This window comes from Ahaetulla prasina, chromosome 12, assembly GCF_028640845.1.
Source record: "Ahaetulla prasina isolate Xishuangbanna chromosome 12, ASM2864084v1, whole genome shotgun sequence".
Lineage (NCBI taxonomy): Eukaryota > Metazoa > Chordata > Lepidosauria > Squamata > Colubridae > Ahaetulla > Ahaetulla prasina.
The window spans coordinates 4974202-4993354 of NC_080550.1; the positions used below are offsets into that span (position 1 = coordinate 4974202).

At 43.4% G+C, this 19153-nt stretch overlaps 1 long non-coding RNA gene across 4 annotated transcripts in view; it reads left to right on the forward strand.

Annotated features, from left to right (window-relative positions):
* The window catches only part of LOC131184262 (uncharacterized), a 31751-nt gene extending 17344 nt beyond the window's left edge, over nt 1–14407 (forward strand). For 2 of the 4 annotated variants that reach the window (XR_009151941.1, XR_009151944.1), the window contains 2 exons: nt 304–416; nt 10163–11214. This is a non-coding gene — a long non-coding RNA (uncharacterized LOC131184262). Of the gene's footprint in view, nt 1–303; nt 418–10020; nt 10107–10162; nt 11215–13303 lie in introns of those variants that run through there. The other 2 variants (XR_009151943.1, XR_009151942.1) reach the window with 2 other exon arrangements.
* The last annotated feature ends 4746 nt before the right edge of the window (nt 14408–19153 follow it).

Genomic DNA, 19153 nt, shown 5'->3' on the forward strand with positions numbered 1-19153 from the left:
GCCCTGCCTTGCCCCTCCCCTCCCAGCCACTCCTTGTCATGCTCAGCTACTCAACCCACCACCCAGCCAGCCGAGCGGCCAGATGGCTCGGCAAGCAGGTGAGCAGTGAGGCGAGGACTGGCTGGGAGGGGAGGGGCCGGGCGTGGTGAGGCACGCTATTCAGCCGGTTCGTCGAACTGCGCAAAAAGTTAGCTACCGGTTCTACCGAACCTGTGCAAACCGGCTGAATCCCACCACTGGTTGGATTGCTGTTGCATGATATCCCTTTTACAAATACGTAGATTTTTTTTCCCCCTTTAACAGGTAAACTTCTAATCCCAGTAAAAAATATATATTTTCCCACCTGGCACCTGACAAACTGGACCCTTTGACGGAGATATTTCGGGAATGGAAGCTGCAAGGCAACAATTGTGAAGGTTTGTGGAGAAACTTCTGGGCGTGTTCGTCGTTGCGAAGTCACTCAATACGGAGTGAAGTAGCTCCCACCCAAGGTGTTGGCGATGTCACCAGTCCGTTGACTTCACGCCTCTCGTCCTGTGATTCCTCCATAGCTTTTTAAAAATTGTAGCCCCTTAGAAATTATGGTCAGTAATTCCGTGTCCCAGATTGCCAAATCGGAATCAAATGTGGATATTGCTGAAGTCTCCAGTCGCCACACACATTTTTAATTATTATTTTTAATCCTTTTCCTTCCAGAAAACAAGGTCTGAAATAGTCTTGTTCCTCTTGCTTCTTAATCCACCATGTGTGGCTCTGAAAGAACCATGTAGTTATCCTTAATTAAGGCAGCATAACGGGAGCCTAATGCATTTTATATATATATATCTATATCTTTAGGAGAGCATAACATTAGGTCAGCAACTCAAATCATACCTCTGTGTGCACATAATGAGCAGGCATTAGAGTTTAGGATTGCCATGGTGTTTGTTCAGTACTCAAGATAGAAAACAAAATGTAAACTTGGAGTAGACAGAATCCATATTTTATGCCGATATAAATACTCCAAATAATAGGTTGGTTTTTGACTAGACTTCCTGGCTCTACAATGATTGCTGTATTCTGTGTGTAAATATTTCTAGATCCTTCTCTCCTGGCTTGTTTCGAAGTTCCTCTTTTCACCGCACTTACAAAAAAAAAAAAAAACCGTTTTGGCTAGAGCCCACAATTTACCTTTTTAACCGAGGCTATAAATCGCCACTTCTGAACTGAAGTTCCAATTTTGGCTCACTTGCGGCAAAGAAACTGTAACGTGTTTACTAAGGAAGTAGAAGGGATGTCAGCAACAAGCCTTCCTTGTGTTAGGGACATCAGAAGGGGTCTCCTGGAGCTGCCCAAAGGATGTGCTGGCTTGTCTTTGGTGCCAACAGAAAACAGCCAGATGGCTCCTGAATTGTGTAGTAGGAGGTGACGACGGTTCCACTGTTTATACTCGGGATTTTTTTTTTTAAAAAAAAGAAATTTTATTTTCCAATTAGCTCCTGGGTCCATCCCTTTGTATCAGCTGAGATCTTAACGTTGTCTTCAGAGATCCTTACCAACTTCTGTTGTGACCCAGCCCCAAGTAGGTAGTAGGAAACTCAGTCAGTGAAAAAACAAACAAACTTTATTCGAACAGCTGAGAATTACTTCATTCTCAGTATAGTTCAACTAAATTAAAGCAAATTCCTCCCAACACAAATTCCTCAGTCCTATCACCAATCAATTAGGCAAACTGCCAAAGGCCTTTCTTGGCAAAAGTTCAGAAGACACCGATACAAAATAAATGCAGCAAGACGAAGCTATCAATGTTGTTTTCCGGCAAAGAGCCAAAACGCTGTTGCTGGTCCTTTAAGCCTTATGGGAGGGGCCAATCATCTCTTGGCCCTACTCCCGAATCGTCCTCTTTGCTTTAGCTGCTCTTGCCTTCTGGCAGCTCTTCTCATGCGTGCATTAGGAACAGGCTCCTCCTGTTCCTCTGCCTCACTACTGTCAGCCTCTGGAGGCTTTGGAGTCCACACCTCACTCCCAGATGGCCCTGGCCCCACCTCTGCCTCCGACGCAGAGCCCTTATCCGGGCCTTCCCCAGCCTCCAGGATTGGCCCATGCTCTTCCTCAGTTTCATTGCTGTCCGACTCCATTGCCAGCTCTGCTGGCTGCTGGCAGACCACAACAACCTCACTGATTAAGATCTGTGTATGGTTGTTTTGTTCTACAAGGGAAGTCTTCTTGTGGGGGGGGGCGACTTCTATCTAGTGGACTTTAAAAAAATCAAGGACATGAAATCCCAAAGGTGATTTTTCAGCAGGCAACTGGACTTCCTTGTTGTTGTTGTTTTTTTTCTTTTGAAGACATTTCGCTTCTCATCCAAAAAGCTCCTTCAGCTCTGACAGGATGGTGGGGAATGGAAGGATTGATATTCCTTGCAAACAGATGGTCATTTGCATCTTTTTAGAGGGTCGTTGGAGCACTTGGAGGTTTATCTGTGTCCTCAGGGTCACCTGAGTGGTGCAATTGGTTTCTGTAGTCTGCAATTTTTTTTCCCCTCTGGAAATCCATTCCTCCTCCCATGCCATTCAAAGGGTGTTCATCCCGAATTGTATAGGTAAAAGTCTGTAGACATTCCTCAGTCATCCATGTCGTGGTTGTCTCAAAGGTGCTTTTTTCAGGAGGCAACTGGACTTTCTTTCTTTTTTTCTTTTGAAGACGTTTTGCTTCTCATCCAAGAAGTTTCTTCAGCTCCTGCCATTCCTTCCCCACTATCCTGTCAGAGATAGTATATTTTTATTTATTTATTTATTTATTTATTTTGTCACAACAATATATGTAAGTATCATACAGAAAGGTTATATAGTATATAAACATATATATGAGTAAATATTAGGAGGTATAAGCATATATATATATATATATATATATATATATATATATATATATATATATATATATATATATGTCTTTGGTTATTCGGGTTTTCTCCCGCGTAAAATTGGAAGTGTCTTGGCGACGTTTCGACGAAGTCTCATTCGTCATCTTCAGGCTTCAGCTTCGTGCTTCTGGGAGCAATGTGTGATTGCAGCTGTTTCTTCCTTTTTAACTGCTAGTGGGGGTTTGAACTGATTGGGTGGGAGCTTGGCTGTGCTCTGATTGGATGTGGGTTTTTTTGTGCTCTGATTGGCTGGGGGTGTGTCCTGTTTGGGTGGGGGCTTGGTTGTGCTCAAATTAGTCTGTGTTGCAGGGGGATCTGAGCTAGTGAGCTGCACTGCTGCTGTTTGGCTTCGTGTTCGTGGTCGTGCTACATCTTCGTAGTGGGTGTCAGTCTGCTGCATGTATGGATTGGAGGGGTTTGAAATGGCTAATGTTGCAGCTGCGGTCTGGCTTCTGGTCCTTGGTCGTGCTTCCTGATCAGTGTGGGTTTGGGTGTGCTTTCTGGGTGGATGTGTGGTGGTGACATCCTGTGTGGACCTCGTGAGTGTGGGTCTGGTGTCATTCCTCGTGTTAGGGACACGTTTGTCAATAAGGGCAGGTTTCCAAATGGCTGGTAGGCGGGAGGTATCATCTCGTTTGTTCATGCTGTGTGGGCGTTTTTCTATCTCGATGGCTTCTCTGATTATTCTGTTGTTAAAGTGTTCAGTTTTGGCGATAGTTCTGGTCTTTTAAAGTCAATATCGTGTCCTGTGACTTTAAAGTGTTGGACCAGGAAGAAGTTGGTTCCTCTTTTGAATGAGTTCTTGTGTTCTTCAATCGTGCACTTATTCTTCTGTTGGTTTGTCCAATGTATGTGGTGGGGCAGGCGGTGCATGGGATTTCATATACTCCTTGATTTTCTAACTCAATTTTGTCTTTGGGGTTTCTTAGGATGGTGGATATTTTTGGTTTGTGCAGAATGCTGTCTTGATGTTATGTTTGTGGAGGATCTTGCTGATTCTGTCTGTGGTGCCTTTTATATATGGGAGGAGGGCTGTGCCATTTTCTTGCTCTCTGTCTTGGGTTTTAGTGGGGGTTCTTTTGGATTAGTTTGGTAATCTTATTTCTCTGGAATCCATTGGATGTTAGTACGTTTGTGAGAGTGTGTAGTTCGGTTTTAGGTGTTGTTCGTCAGCTAAGCATTTTGTTCTAGAGATGAGTGTCTTGGCTACGGAGTTGATCTGTGCTGGGTGGTGGTGTGAGAGTGCATGCAGATAGCGGTTTGTGTGTGTTTTCTTCTGGTAGATGGTGTGTCCTAGGGAGCCATTGGGTTTCTTGTAGACTAAGACATCTAGGAAGGAAGTTGGTTGTTAACTTCTGTTTCCATGGTGAACTGTATTTTGGGGTGTAGGCTATTGAGGTGTGTGAGGAAGTTTTCAAGTTTTTCTTTCCCGTGTGGCCAGATTATGAAGGTGTCGTCTACGTATCTGAGCCAGAGTTTGGGTTTGTGATCAGATTTTTCTAGTGCTTGGGTTTCAAAGTGTTCCATGTAGAGGTTGGCAATGACAGGTGAGAGGGTGATCCCATGGGTGCGCCTTCTATTTGTTTGTATTTTTGTCCGTTATAGATGAAGTATGTGTTGGATAGGCAGTGGTTGGTCAGATCTAGGATGTGCTTGGGGGTTATATTTGTTTTGGATAGCTGTCAAGGCTTCTTTGATTGGCACTTGGGTGAAGAGGGATATGACATCAAAGCTCACGAGTAGGTCGCTGGGCTGTAAGTTTTGTTTCTTTATGATCTCTATGAACTGGAATGAGTTTTTTACGTGTGAGGCGATGGATTCTGCATAGGGCTGTAGTTGTTTGGCGAGAAATTTGGCTAGGTTTTGTAGAGGTGAGCCTATGGAGCTGACTATGGGTCTGAGTGGGGTTCCTTCTTTGTGTATCTTGGGGAGGCCGTAGAGCTTAGGGCATCTGGATGATTTCTCTCTGGGAATGATTCTTTGTTGGATTTCTTCGCTGATGGGGGAGGCTTTTATTTTGGATCTAGTGGTTTTTTCTAGGTAGGTGGTGGGGTCTGTTTTTAGGGGCTTGTATGCAGGGTCTTGGAGTAGGTTGGTTAATATATAAAAGGCACCACAGACAGAATCAGCAAGATCCTCCACAAACATAACATCAAGACAGCATTCTGCACAAACCAAAAAATATCCACCATCCTAAGAAACCCCAAAGACAAAATTGAGTTAGAAAATCAAGGAGTATATGAAATCCCATGCACCGCCTGCCCCACCACATACATTGGACAAACCAACAGAAGAATAAGTGCACGCATTGAAGAACACAAGAACTCATTCAAAAAAGAGGAACCAACTTCTTCCCTGGTCCAACACTTTAAAGTCACAGGACACGATATTGACTTTAAAAAGACCAGAACTATCGCCAAAACTGAACACTTTAACAACAGAATAATCAGAGAAGCCATCGAGATAGAAAAACGCCCACACAGCATGAACAAACGAGATGATACCTCCGCCTACCAGCCATTTGAAACCTGCCCTTATTGACAAACGTGTCCCTAACACGAGGAATGACACCAGACCCACACTCACGAGGTCCACACAGGATGTCACCACCACACATCCACCCAGAAAGCACACCCAAACCCACACTGATCAGGAAGCACGACCAAGGACCAGAAGCCAGACCGCAGCTGCAACATTAGCCATTTCAAACCCCTCCAATCCATACATGCAGCAGACTGACACCCACTACGAAGATGTAGCACGACCACGAACACGAAGCCAAACAGCAGCAGTGCAGCTCACTAGCTCAGATCCCCCTGCAACACAGACTAATTTGAGCACAACCAAGCCCCCACCCAAACAGGACACACCCCCAGCCAATCAGAGCACAAAAAAACCCACATCCAATCAGAGCACAGCCAAGCTCCCACCCAATCAGTTCAAACCCCCACTAGCAGTTAAAAAGGAAGAAACAGCTGCAATCACACATTGCTCCCAGAAGCACGAAGCTGAAGCCTGAAGATGACGAATGAGACTTCGTCGAAACGTCGCCAAGACACTTCCAATTTTACGCGGGAGAAAACCCGAATAACCAAAGACCTACATACAAACACCCGCGAAAACCTCAGAAAACAAACAAATATATATATATGTGTATCTTATATACACATACATACATACATACATACATACATACATACATACATATATAAATATATATATATATATATATGTATGTATATATGAAGAAGAAAAGAAAAACAATAGGACAGGAACGGTAGGCACGTTTGTGCGCTTATGCACGCCCCTTATGGTCCTCTTAAGGAATGGGTGAGGTCAATAGTAGAAAGTTTTTGGTTAAAGTTTTTAGGATTATGGGAAGAGACCACAGAGTCAGGTAAAGTATTCCAAACACTGATGATTCTGTTAAAAAAGTCATATTTTCTGCAATCTAGATTAAAGCGGTTGACATTAAGTTTAAATCTATTGGTTGCTCTAGTATTGTTGCAATTAAAGCTGAAGTAGTCTTTAACAGGAAGGACATTACAATAGATCAGTGGTTCCCAACCAGTGTGCCGCGGCACTAAGGGGTGCCGTGAGATCTTTTGAGGGTGCCGGGAACTTTTGAGCTACGGAGATTTTAAATATCTATTTCCTTATAAGGGTGCCGGGAACTTTTGAAAGGCTTTCCAAGGGTGCCTCAAACAAGAAAAGGTTGTGCCTCAAACAAGAAAAGGTTGGGAACCACTGCAATAGATGATTCTCTGTGAGTTAAACTTAGGTCTTGTCGAAGGCGACGGAGTCAATCAGCTTGATCAGCCGCAAAGGGATTGAATAATTGAATTTAAGAGCAGGGAATTCTTTTAACAGCGATCTGACGGGCATCTTCAAAGATTATGGCAGTCATTTTGCATTATTAAGCCCCCCTCCAAAAAAAACCTTGTATCAAGCGATGTGTGTTAAAATGCTGCTTTCAGCTATTCCCTATGCTCCCATGGCAGGTAAGTGTTTACTTTCCTTGTACAACCAAACACCTGTGACGACACAATGTCTGGCTTTGTAAAGAAGTTTGCGACACTAATGTTTAATTCCTTTGCATACGTTGCGTGCAAAATACAGACTTTGTCGACGGAGTATAATCCAGCAAGCCAGGGAGGACCATACTTAACTCGATTTGAAAAGAACAAGGTAAGATTATTCTAGCAAATGGTCCACAAATCTATCTTTGTAGATATATTTACATAGAGATATAGAGATCTGATATCATCATAATCATTTCTCTCTCTCCTTCCTTCCTTCCTTCCTTCCTTCCTTCCTTCCTTCCTTCCTTCCTTCCTTCCTTTCTGCCTCTCTTTCCTGCAGTTGCAAATGTATTAGAATTGGCGACGAGATTTCATTCTGTTAGCCAAACTGAATTTGCTCGGAACAATATCCCAACCCTTAAAATGATCTCAATATTTGTTATGGACTCCCTGGCCGCTGATAGACCATGGATAAATTTGAAGACTTTTTTCAGTGCTATTGCCACTTGGAATGGTCACTAAGTGAACTGTTGTAAGTCGAGGACTACATATATAGTGAGCAATCACATATGTTATGTCTGAGGGCATTCTGGCGTGTCACCACAAGACCAGATATGCGTCTTGCATTCCTTTCTTGAGTTTCTTCTGGGCTAATTAGATTCTTGTAAACATTTTCAAAAGGGATGCGGTGGCTCAGTGGCTAAGGCGCTGAGCTTGTCGATCGAAAGGTTGGCAGTTCAGCGGTTCGAATCCCTGGTGCCGCGTAACGGGGTGAGCTCCCATGACTTGTCCCAGCTTCTGCCAACCTAGCAGTTGGAAAGCACTTTTAAAAAAAAAGTAGAAAAATAGGGACCAACTTTGGTGGGAAGGTAATACCATTCCGTGCGCCTTTGGCATTGAGTCATGCCGGCCACATGACCATGGAGACATCTTCGGACAGCACTGGCTCTTCGGCTTTGAAATGGAGATGAGCACCACCCCCTAGAGTCGGGAACGACTAGCACATATGTGGAAGGGGAACCTTTACCCTTACCTTTAAACATTTTCAGCCTGTGAATGCCCTTTTCCATTCTTCCCCAGCTCCTTAAATTCAGCTTTGCACCCTGGGTCTGTAACTCTTAGGATAGTCTCTTGCTTCGACAGCCCTTTTAAAATTAATAGAATAACAGGGAGCAGACGAGCATATCTGTTAATTTTTCAAACCGTTTTTATTTCGCACAAATTAGCGCGGGTCTTGGAGGGCAAGCTGACAAGAGGTTATTGGTAAACTGTGTATTTAATTAATTGAAAGAGAGAGAGAGAGAGAGAGAGAGACTGCGATGGCTCTCGCCATTCTTATTAAAAAGTTGAATCTGTGTTGTTGCCAGTCCTCATTTATAATTAGCACCTGGGGGAATTAAATATTTAGCATTAGTAATGTAACAACGCGAAGGACACAAATTTCTATTTTTTGCAACGAAAGCAACGCGGCGTAAGTGCAAACGCCGTAGCCGACAGCTATGACAGCCCAAACAGCTTGGGATATTTCAATAAGACACCTTGTCGGACAGCTAGACTTGCTGGGTTATTATTTGGGAAAAAAAAATCTGCGAGCAGAAGTCCCTCCGGAAGAGCTGTTACCCCAAGTATTTAAACGTGCTTGCCGTGCCAAACAGTTGAGCAAACGTTGCATGGGTAAGGACTTGAAACATAGACTTTTTCCCTAACCGGCCTTTCTTTCTTTAGAAAAAAAACCAAACACACACAACTACTCAGCTTTTAAAAATATATGTGTGTGCGTGTACTTCCCCCCCCCCCCCCAAAGGGGGTGTGGATGAAGGGATAAGAACACAAAGATTTGTTTCTTTTAAGTTTAATTACATTTTAAGCATCAGTGCTTTTGGTAAAACAACACGAAAAGCTGGGCTGTGAGGCTTTAATGAGCTGCAGTCGGGAAATGGGTCCAGAAAACCAAAGGTGTTTCATCACAAAATAAATGGGATAAAAGGACCTTCGCTTTGCTTAAACCCAGTCTGATGGTTGAGCCAAGCTTCAACCCTTGTTTAGAATCTGGGTCTCTTCTCAGTTTTCGGGTTTTTTAAAATACTTGGTCATGTCGAGACCTGTAACAGCTGCCTGTTGCTGAGGTTTTTTTTCGGAGTTTATTGTTTACGGCAGACTTGGTTATGGGTGGATTTAAACCCTAAGCCCAACCTTCTGAATATGTCTTCATCTTTGAAATATTTCTTTTCTGAAAAGCCGGTCGGGGAAATGAAAGCTGAAGAGGGGGTGAATTCAGGGGCTGAATATCCCTAAATATCTCTCTAGACAGAAAGTGCACCCCAAGACTTTCTCTTGTAGTCTGCCAGTAACCTGCAGAGCTGGCAGCGGAGTCGGACAGTGAGGAGGCTGGGGAGGACAATGGGCCAGTCCTGGAAGGCTCGGACAAAGGCTGTGCGTCAGAGGCAGAGATGGGACCAGGGCCATCTGGGAGCAACGCGCGACTCTGGAGCCTCCAGAGATGGACAGCAGAGAGGCAGAGGAATAGGAGCAGTCTGTTCCTAGTGCACACACGCAAAGAGCTGCCAGATGGCAAGAGCAGCTAAAGCAAAAAGGACAACTCGGGAGTAAGGCCAGGAGATGATTGGCCCTAAGGCTTAAAAGAGCAGCAACAGCTCTTGGGCCCTTTGTAGGAAAGCAACATTGCTACAATTGTTTCTTGTCTCCTGTTTCTGAACTTCGTGGGGTTCTTGCCAAGAAAAGTTTTTGGCAGGGTGCCAAAGAAGAGAAAGGTTTGTGATAAGGCCGAAGGACTGTTTCTGAAGGACTTTGTTTTGGAATTAATTTGGACTAAGCTGAGAGTGAAGTAATTCTCAGATGTTCTTAATAACACATGTTTGTTTAGGACTGATTGTGTCTGGTAATAACTACTTGGGCCTAGGTCATACCACTTTCTGAAGTAGCTAGAAAGATGCTTTGTTGTCTGCAATCCTTGCGGTGTGATGTGTACAGTATCTGGATTTGGGATATTTGTTGGAGACTGCTTTCTATTTTCAACGCCTGTTTCTTGGATAAGTGAAAATAAGCTTTTTTTTTTTTTTTTGTCATTCCCAGAAATTTTGTTTGGCCGTCTGTGGTTTTTTTAATTTCACAAGAGCTGTTCAGATGAGACCTTCCAGTTAATGAGTTTAGTGGTACAAGTAAAAATATTTCCACGTCTTAATATCACTTTTCTTCTTTTCTATCTTTTGAATAGAGTGTGCATGTCCGCGTATACAGGTAAGTTCCTCAGGTTACGACAGCAATTGAGCCCGGAATTGGTGCCGCTAAGCATTGTGGTTGCAAAGGATGAGATCACGTGACCACATCATTAGACAAGGGCCATGCCAGCAATCTTGGCTGCTCTCCTAACTACAGACTCAGGAGGGTTACGCGAGGACCACATATGCTACCTTGGGTGACCTTGGGCCAGTCATTTCCTCTCATCCCTAGGAAGGGAAGCAAGGGCAAACCACTTCTGAAATCTTCCCAAGAAAACTGCAAGGACCAGTCCAGACTTTCTCTGAGAATCAGACATGATGGGATGGAAGGGATTTTTTTTCTTTGCTTGAAAATCAATTTCTCTCTCTCTCTCTCTCCCTCCCTCCCTCTCTCTCTCCTATCATGTCTATTTGTCTATCTATCTATCATCTGTCTATTACAATCTATCATCTGTTCCCTATCATCTATCTATTTATCTATCTGAATCAGAATCAGAATAGAGCTGGAAGGGACCTTGGAGTTCTTCTAATCCAGCCCTATGCTCAAGCAGGAGATCCTATACCATTTCAAACAAGTGACTGTCTAGTTTCTTCTTAAAAACCTCCAGTCTGCCTGTCTGTCTGTCTCTCTCTCATCAAGCTATCATCTAGCTAGCTAGCTAGCTATCATCTGTCCGTCTGTCCGTCCGTCCATCCATCCATCCATCTCTCTCTCTTTCCCTATCATCTACCTACCTACCTACCTACCTACCTACCTATCATCTGTCTATATCTATCTGTCTGTCTGTCTGTCTGTCTGTCTGTCTGTCTGTCTGTCTGTCTGTCTATCTATCTATCTATCTATCTATCTATCTATCTATCTATCTATCTATCATCTATCTATATCATCCATCTATCTATCTATCTGTCTGTCTGTCTGTCTGTCTATCCACCCACCCATTCATCCATCTAGGTCTATCTTTCTTTCTATCTATCTATCTATCTATCTATCTATCTATCTATCTATCTATCTATCATCTATCTATCTATCTATCATCTATCTGTCTGTCTGTCTGTCTATCTATCCACCCACCCACTCATCCATCCATCTAGGTCTATCTTTCTATCTATCTATCTGTCTGTCTGTCTACCTATCTATCTATCTATATCATCCATCTATCTATCTGTCTGTCTGTCTGTCTGTCTATCCACCCACCCATCCATCCATCTAGGTCTATCTTTCTTTCTATCTATCTATCATCTATCTATCTGTCTGTCTGTCTGTCTGTCTGTCTATCTATCCACCCACCCACTCATCCATCCATCTAGGTTTATCTTTCTGTCTGTCTGTCTGTCTGTCTGTCTGTCTGTCTGTCTGTCTGTCTGTCTATCTATCTATCTATCTATCTATCTATCTATCTATCTATCTATCTATCTATCTATCTATCTATCTATCTATCTATCTATCTATCTATCTATCTATCTATATCATCTATCTATCTATCTGTCTGTCTGTCTGTCTGTCTGTCTGTCTGTTTGTCTGTCTGTCTGTCTATCCACCCACCCATCCATCCATCCATCTAGGTCTATCTTTCTATCTGTCTGTCTGTCTGTCTGTCTGTCTGTCTGTCTGTCTGTCTGTCTGTCTGTCTGTCTATCTATCTATCTATCTATCTATCTATCTATCTATCTATCTATCTATCTATCTATCTATCATCGACATCTACCTGGAAGGAGATGGGGGAAAGTACAGCTGTTATCCAGAATGTCAAAAAGAGGGGGGCTATTGGAGAAAAAAAAATTGCAAAGAAGCAAAGTCACAGCCTGTCAACAAAGATTTCAAACTTTCAAAGCACTCTATCCCAGGCTTAAAATCAAAGGAGGGAGACTTCGCATCTAAGTCTCAGCAGCAACCTGACCTATTATCTCCCTTGACCTGCAAAACCTGAAACAGAGATCTGACATGGCAAGAGCCTCAGATCCTTTTAATCTGAGATGCCAGAAATGAAACCTAAGGACTTTGTGACCTTAATGTCCCACTCTAAAGATTTGTGGTGGAAGTTGCCTTCATTGTTTGTGTGAAACCTGTAGGATTGTGGACATTTTGTGGAAATCACCACCACAAAAAAAAAAAATCTAGGACATACGTTATATATGTTAGGGTCTATTAGAGTTCTAGATGTTTCTCGAATAATACTTATTTATCAATCAAATTTACACAGCCTCACTTATGACTCAGATCTGGGTGGCCTTACTGCGCTATCGTAGCCATTCCATTCCGGTGTGCCTTTTTTTTTCCGTGGGACTCGTGTAGTAAAGCCGATGTAATCTGTCAAGAACATTTTTGTACAGTGAGTTCATCCTGGAAATCAGACATGACAGGTTGCAAAGCAAATACATTATACCTGCTTTTTAAATATAGAACGATGTGGCAACAGGAAGGACTTAGCCACATGGGAGTTGGAGAGGAGCAGGAGATACATCGGTATATCTTTTAAGAAAGCATGGTCTTTTTTTTAAAAAAAAGGAAAAAGACAACAAACATTCCAACGCCACTAAATTGTTGTGGAAGAAGTGTCAGCTTGGGCTAAGTTTGGGCCAAAATTGTTGGAGGGCTACCTTGAACAAGTTGAGTAAGAAGCATCAGCTGTGGGCGTCATGACTCCGCTAGAAATTCATTGTATCATTGTTTCTCCGGCGATTTGCATCTTTCCTGGCTTCTCAGGGTCCAGTTAAATCCCAAAGTGAGCTTCCAGCAGGGATCCTTGTGTCAGATTGCAAAGATTCATGCCATTGTGAGAGGCTTCGGGGCTGTGAAAAGTTCACAACCAAAGTATATTCTGCTTCCTAAAAACCATCGGTGACAAATGTTTCTAACTGATGAAAGATACACGGAAGAGGATCGAACCAAATAGTGCCAGCGAAGTACTGATTTCTCTTTTGAGTTTTCTTTTTGAAATGTATAATAACCATGATCTAGGATCCAGGAGTAATATAAGCAGCTCAGCATGGATGTTTCTCCAGCCACCAGCTCTTTGAATGGGCTCCTTGTGTTGCACAGTGTCTTCTTCCATTCGGTACCAAGCTTATCCCAATTTTCATTAAAAGGAGAACCATTTTCATTCCTGAACCCTGGTTTTTATCCCTCTGTGCTCTAGGGAATCCTGAATTCTATCAGCTTATCACAATGATCTTGTCTGGGGACAGCAATTTCAGAAGACCACAATTGGTGATCTATGACTTTTGGGACTTTTGTTGTGGTCCGCCAGCAGCCTGTGGACCTGGCAGCGGAATCAGACAGTGAGGAGGCTGGGGAGGACAATGGGCCAGTCCTGGAGTCAGAGGAAGGCCCGGATGAGGGTTCTGCATTGGAGACAGAGATGGGCCCAGGGCCATCTGGAAGTGATGCATGGACTCCAGAGCCTCCAGAGGCGGACAGCAGAGAGGCAGAGGAACAGGAGGAGCCTGTTCCTAGTGCAAAGAGCTGCCAGTAGGCAAGAGCATCTAAAGCAAAAAGGACGACTCGGGAGAAAGGCCAGGAGATGATTGGCCACTCCCAAAAGGCTTAAGAGAGCAGCAATGGCTCTTGGGTTATTTGTAGGAAAGCAACATTGCTACAATTGTTTCTTGTCGGCATCTCCTGTTTCTGAACTTCATGGGGTTCTTGCCAAGAAAAGCCTTTGGCAGGGTGCCAAAGAAGACAAAGGTTTGTGATAAGGCCCGAAGGACTTTTTCTGAAGGACTTTGTTTTTGACGTAATTTGGACTAAGCTGAGAATGAAATCATTCTCAGCTGTTCTAATAAAATATGTTTGTTTAGGACTCATTGTGTCTGGTAATAACTGCTTGGGCATAGGTCACAACATCTTCTGCGAACTCATTCACGAAGAGGACACCTGTCTTATGAGAAGGGTGAAGAACAAACTGGGCAAGGCCTTGGGATTGGCAAGCTCTTTCGCTTCCTACTTGCCTACTTCTGGTCCAGGTGATGTCTCAACCCCAGCAGTTGTGGCCAACAGAAAAGGAACTCACTAATTGATTGTTTCTCAACCTTAGTAACTTTCAGTCTGGCTGGCTGTGGAATTCTGAGAGTTGGTTCATCTGTCTTAAACGTGCCAAGGTTGAGAAATCATGCACTAATTACTCAGATGGAGTTCTACCAAGGTGCAATTGCCAATGCCATGTTTTCCTGAAAATAAGACCCTGTTTTATATATTTTTTTTGAACCCCGAAATAAACGCTTGGCCTTATTTTCAGGGATGTCTTATTATTTTGGGGCACGTGGAGCAAGACGGGGCTCCTCTTGCCATCTTACCTGATTTCCAGCTCTGTCTCCCTAACCAGAGGAAATGGCTGGGACCAGCTGCGCATGCATTTAAATATTTTTGGGAAGGGCTTATTTTCAGGGGGGGCTTATTTTAGCACATGCGCTCAAAAGTCCGATTGGGTTTATTATCAGGGGATCTCTTATTTTAGGGGAAAAAGGGTAGTTTGAAAGCAAGAAAACATATTGAGCTCTATTTCCTTTGATTTTCTCCACTGATCTATGACTTGCAAAAAACTCCTTTGGTCAGTCATCCAGGTCATCCAGGTCATGACTGTCCCTAGGTGCTTTTTCAAGAGGCACCTGGACTGAACTGAACAGAAGAAGCTTCTTGGATGAAAAGCGAAATGTCTTCAAAGAAAAACAAAGGAAGTCCAGTTGTCCCTTGCCTATGAAGATTCTCAGTCCTCCAGGTCATGGTTGTCCCAAAGGTGCTTTTTCAGGAGGCAAATGGACTTTCTGGTTTTTCTTGGAAGACGTTTCTCTTCCCATCCAAGAAGCTTCTTCAGCTCTTCTTCAGATATTGAGAGCTGAAGAAGCTTCTTGGATGAGGAGCAAAACATTTTCAAAGAAAAACAAGAATGTCTAGTTGCCTCTTGAAAAAGCACCTTGTGGATCCAGAAGTTCTCCCACCTCATCGGCAGAGGTGGTATTCAGCAGGTTCTGACCAGGTTCTGGAGAACCGGTAGCGGAAATTTTGAGTAGTTCAGAGAACCAATAAATACCCTGTCTGATTGGCCCCACCCCCATTTATTCTCTGCCTCCCGAGTCCCAGCTGATCGGGAGAAAATGGGGATTTTGCAGTAACCTTCCCCTGGAGTGGGGTGGGAATGGAGATTTTACAGTATCCTTCTCCTGCCACACCCACCAAGCCATGCCACGCCCAAGCCACACCCACAGAACCGGTAGTAAAAAAAATTGAAACCCACCATTGCTCATCGGAGCATGAAAAATTTAACAAGCATCTCTTGTTATTGAACTTGAGAAGAAATCTTCTTTTAAAAGATTCATATTTTGGAATTAGAGCTGCTTAAGTTTGTATAAAGTTAACCAAGAGGGAAAGAAGAACATCATGGCTTCAAAATCTAAGGGAGCGGTTTGGGACAAAACTCAGCAGCACTTTTTCATGCGGGTGTTGATAAAAATAGGATCGTCAATATGATCGCCAACGTCCGATGATGATGGATATGGCCAAGAAGAAGAGGGAAATCCTTGCTAAACGACGATTTGGAAGTCGGAAGAACAATTGTGCTAAATAACATGTAACAACTCCCCTCCCTCTCAATTTTCCCATCTCTCCTTCCCATCCCCCCTCGTTTCTTTCTTTTTCTTTTCTTTCTCTCTCTCTCTCTTTTTCTTTTTGAAGCCTTGTATATGATGGTTAATTAGACAACATCTAATTTGGCTTAACATTTTTGCATGTGTCAGTTTTGTGAAAGGGAGACTATAATTAGGGAATACAGATCAAGTTTCTGTCAGACTTATAACCTCTCACTCTAATTTAATGTTCCTTTTCTTGGTGCCGGGTTGCAGGCAGTGTGCAGAATGCCCCTCCTCCCTCGTACTGTCTTTTATGCATGGCTAATGACCAGAGTGCCCAGATTACAGTGACTTGAGCATGGAATGGCTTGCACACGTTGCCAACAGCAAATGTCTCTACAGATGGAAGATGTTTTCTTTTCAGACCGAGAGGTTGACACCCTGGATCACCTTCAACATGAAGACTCATGTCAAAACATTTGAAGTTCTGACCACAGACCAGTATTACAAATACAACTGCAAGCAGGTGTGAAGAAGTTGGCACCTCAAGTAGGAGAAAGAGGAGAGAAATGCCATGTCAGTTTATCAATCAGAAGGCACACCTCAACCTCCTGATGGCCTACAGGTAGCCAGCATCCAGGACCATGATGGCGAACTTATGACACATGTGGGCATATGAGTGTTGCCCTAGCTCAGCTCCAGTGTGCATGCGCACACCGGCCACGTGATTTTCAGGCCTTTTGGACCCAATGGTAATCAGGAAATGGGCTGTTTCTGGCCTCTGGAGGGCCTCCAGGGAGTGAGGAAGGTTGTTTTCGCCCGCCCCAGGTTCCATGAAAGCCTCTGGAGCCTGGGGAGGGCAAAAAATGGGCTTACTGGGCCCACCATGCCATCATGTGCCAAATGTGGGGAGAGCTTGGGGGAGGGTGCATGCACAGGTGGGTGGGGTTTCGGGGGGGGGCATTGAATTATGCTTTTGGCACATGACAGCAAAACGTTTAGCCATCACTAATCTAGGATAACTAGAAGATGTTCTTGAATTGTCTTAGTTTAAGGGCTTAAGCTAAGCCCTTCTTTGATTGTCTTAGGTCACCCACTGGTAGTCTCTAGGTCAGTGATGGAGAACCTTTTCAGCACCGAGTCCCAAAAAAGGAGCTTGCATGCATCTGGGCCAGAACCCAGAAGAGGAGCTGCCCAGGGTGCATGTGCACTACTGAACTTCTGGTTTCAGCCAGCTACTCTTCTGGGTTTCTGGCGCACATGCGCATGCGACGATCAGCTGGCTAGCGCGCATGCTCACGCTGGAAAATGGAAGACCAGCTCTTCTAGTTTCCAGCACTGCCACATGCAAAAAGGCCAGCTGATCATCACGGGTGCATGTGTGCCAGAAACCCAGAAGAGAACCGGGCGATGCTGTGCATGCCAGGCAAGATGTTTCCACGTGCCACTTTGGGCACACGTGCTGTAGGTTCTCCATCATGGCTCTGGGTTCTCAGCCTTAACCTCTCTCCAAATAAAGTACCAAAAGGGAGCCTTTTCAATTCTTCACTGGAAAGCAACCTCTGGAAGTTTTGTGTGAGTACTAAGAAGGATCTGCTCCTCTCAATTCTGTGAGAAGTTACTTGGGAGGGTCACCTACAAAAATGATGGATGTTCTACCAGTATGTTCTTCATGCCCAGTTGTATTTTTCAGGCTCACTTCAGCTAAGGTAAGGGTGAAATGAATGGCATGAAATGAGACAGAAAGAAATATGGCACAAACTTCTCACATCAGCCATGGTTTTCCAGAAGACATTGAACGTGTTGAGGACACATGCCAGGGTGGAGTTTCGGACTCCTACATTTAAGGGGATGTGTTTTGTATCATTGGCTGAAGAATAAAGACAATGTTGATTTGTTGTTTACCAGTATAATGAAGAAGGGTTGACGATCGTTCCTTAGACGTAGATAGATTCTGCCATAGTAGAAATATCTGTTTGATGCCTAAATGCCAGTTATTTTGAGCAGATTAGGAATATGAAGAACTAAAATAATTTAAATGTTTCTTGTGAAAATACTTTGTGTATCAGTTGTTCTTTGTCTCTATTTGCAAGATTTGGGACTGGGTTAAAAGAGAGTTACCACAGTTTTAATCTATTTTTAACATTAATTCCTTCCTTCCTTCCTTCCTTCCTTCCTTCCTTCCTTCCTTCCTTCCTTCCTTCCTTCCTTTCCTTAATTCATTTGAGGCCTCTCCATTTTTCTTATTTTTCAAAAAGACTCTCATTGATGTATGTGGTGTGGATTATCCTGCAGCACTTTAACATGCCCTTAACAACATATCATCAAATACATGAGGAAAAAGAGAGGGAGAGAGAGTTAATAATCTCAATGTCCACTATCTTTCTTCTAGTCCTTTCCCTCCCCGCGTTCTGTTGAAAAACCACCCTTAATTTGATCCATATCCTAAGTGTGCTTTCCAGTTACAAAAAAATTTATGATATGTATCAAGGAGAAGTGAAATGGTGATACGAAATTGTGACTGATATAAAACAGACACAGAAAATGAGAGGCATTATGAAACTCGCTTTGAAGTTGGGTAAAGCCAGAAAGCGATATTCATTTTAAATTAAACCTGCTGTTACAGATACCTACTGGGTGCAGGGAACATTTTTTTTAAACACACACACACACACACACACACACACTCCTTCTTTGAATGTGACTTTGTTACTTACTAAGAAGTTTTGCAAAGGTCCTAAGAGGAGGGGGGGAAAAATAGCTGGCATTGTCAAGATTACGAGGACAAGACAAAACATGTCCATTGCAGGATTTTTCTGCCTCTTCCTAAGGCATTTCCTGGACCATTACAGGATTGTAGGGGGAGAAAATGAAGCTTTGAAAGGCTACGCAGGTAGTCCTCGACTTACAACAGTTCAAAGTTACAACGTTGGAAAAAAAAAAGTGACTTATGCCCGTTTTCCATAGTTACAACCTTCGCAGCATCCCCGTATGGTCACATGATCAAAATTCAGATGCTTGGCAATTGATTCATATTTATGACGGCTGCAACATCATGTGATCCCCTTTTGTGACCTTCTGACAAGCCTAGTCAATGGGGAAGACTTAACAACACTTTGATTAATTTAACAACTGCAGTGATTCCTTAACGACTGTGGCAAAGAAAAGTCGTAAAACGGAGCAAATCCACAACTATCTCGCTTAGCAACAGAAATCGTGGGCTCAGTTGTGGTCATAAGTTGAGGAGTACCTGCAACTCTCAAAGCTGCTTTTTCAAAAGGCAGTTGGACTTCCTTTGTTTTTCCTTGAAGACGTTTCACTTCTCATCAAAGAGGCTTCTTCGGTTTTATATTCCTTTACACTCCTCCAGTCCTTTCAGCAGCTCCAAAAAGGTTCCACTCCCATTGTTGTGGTCCACCAGCAGT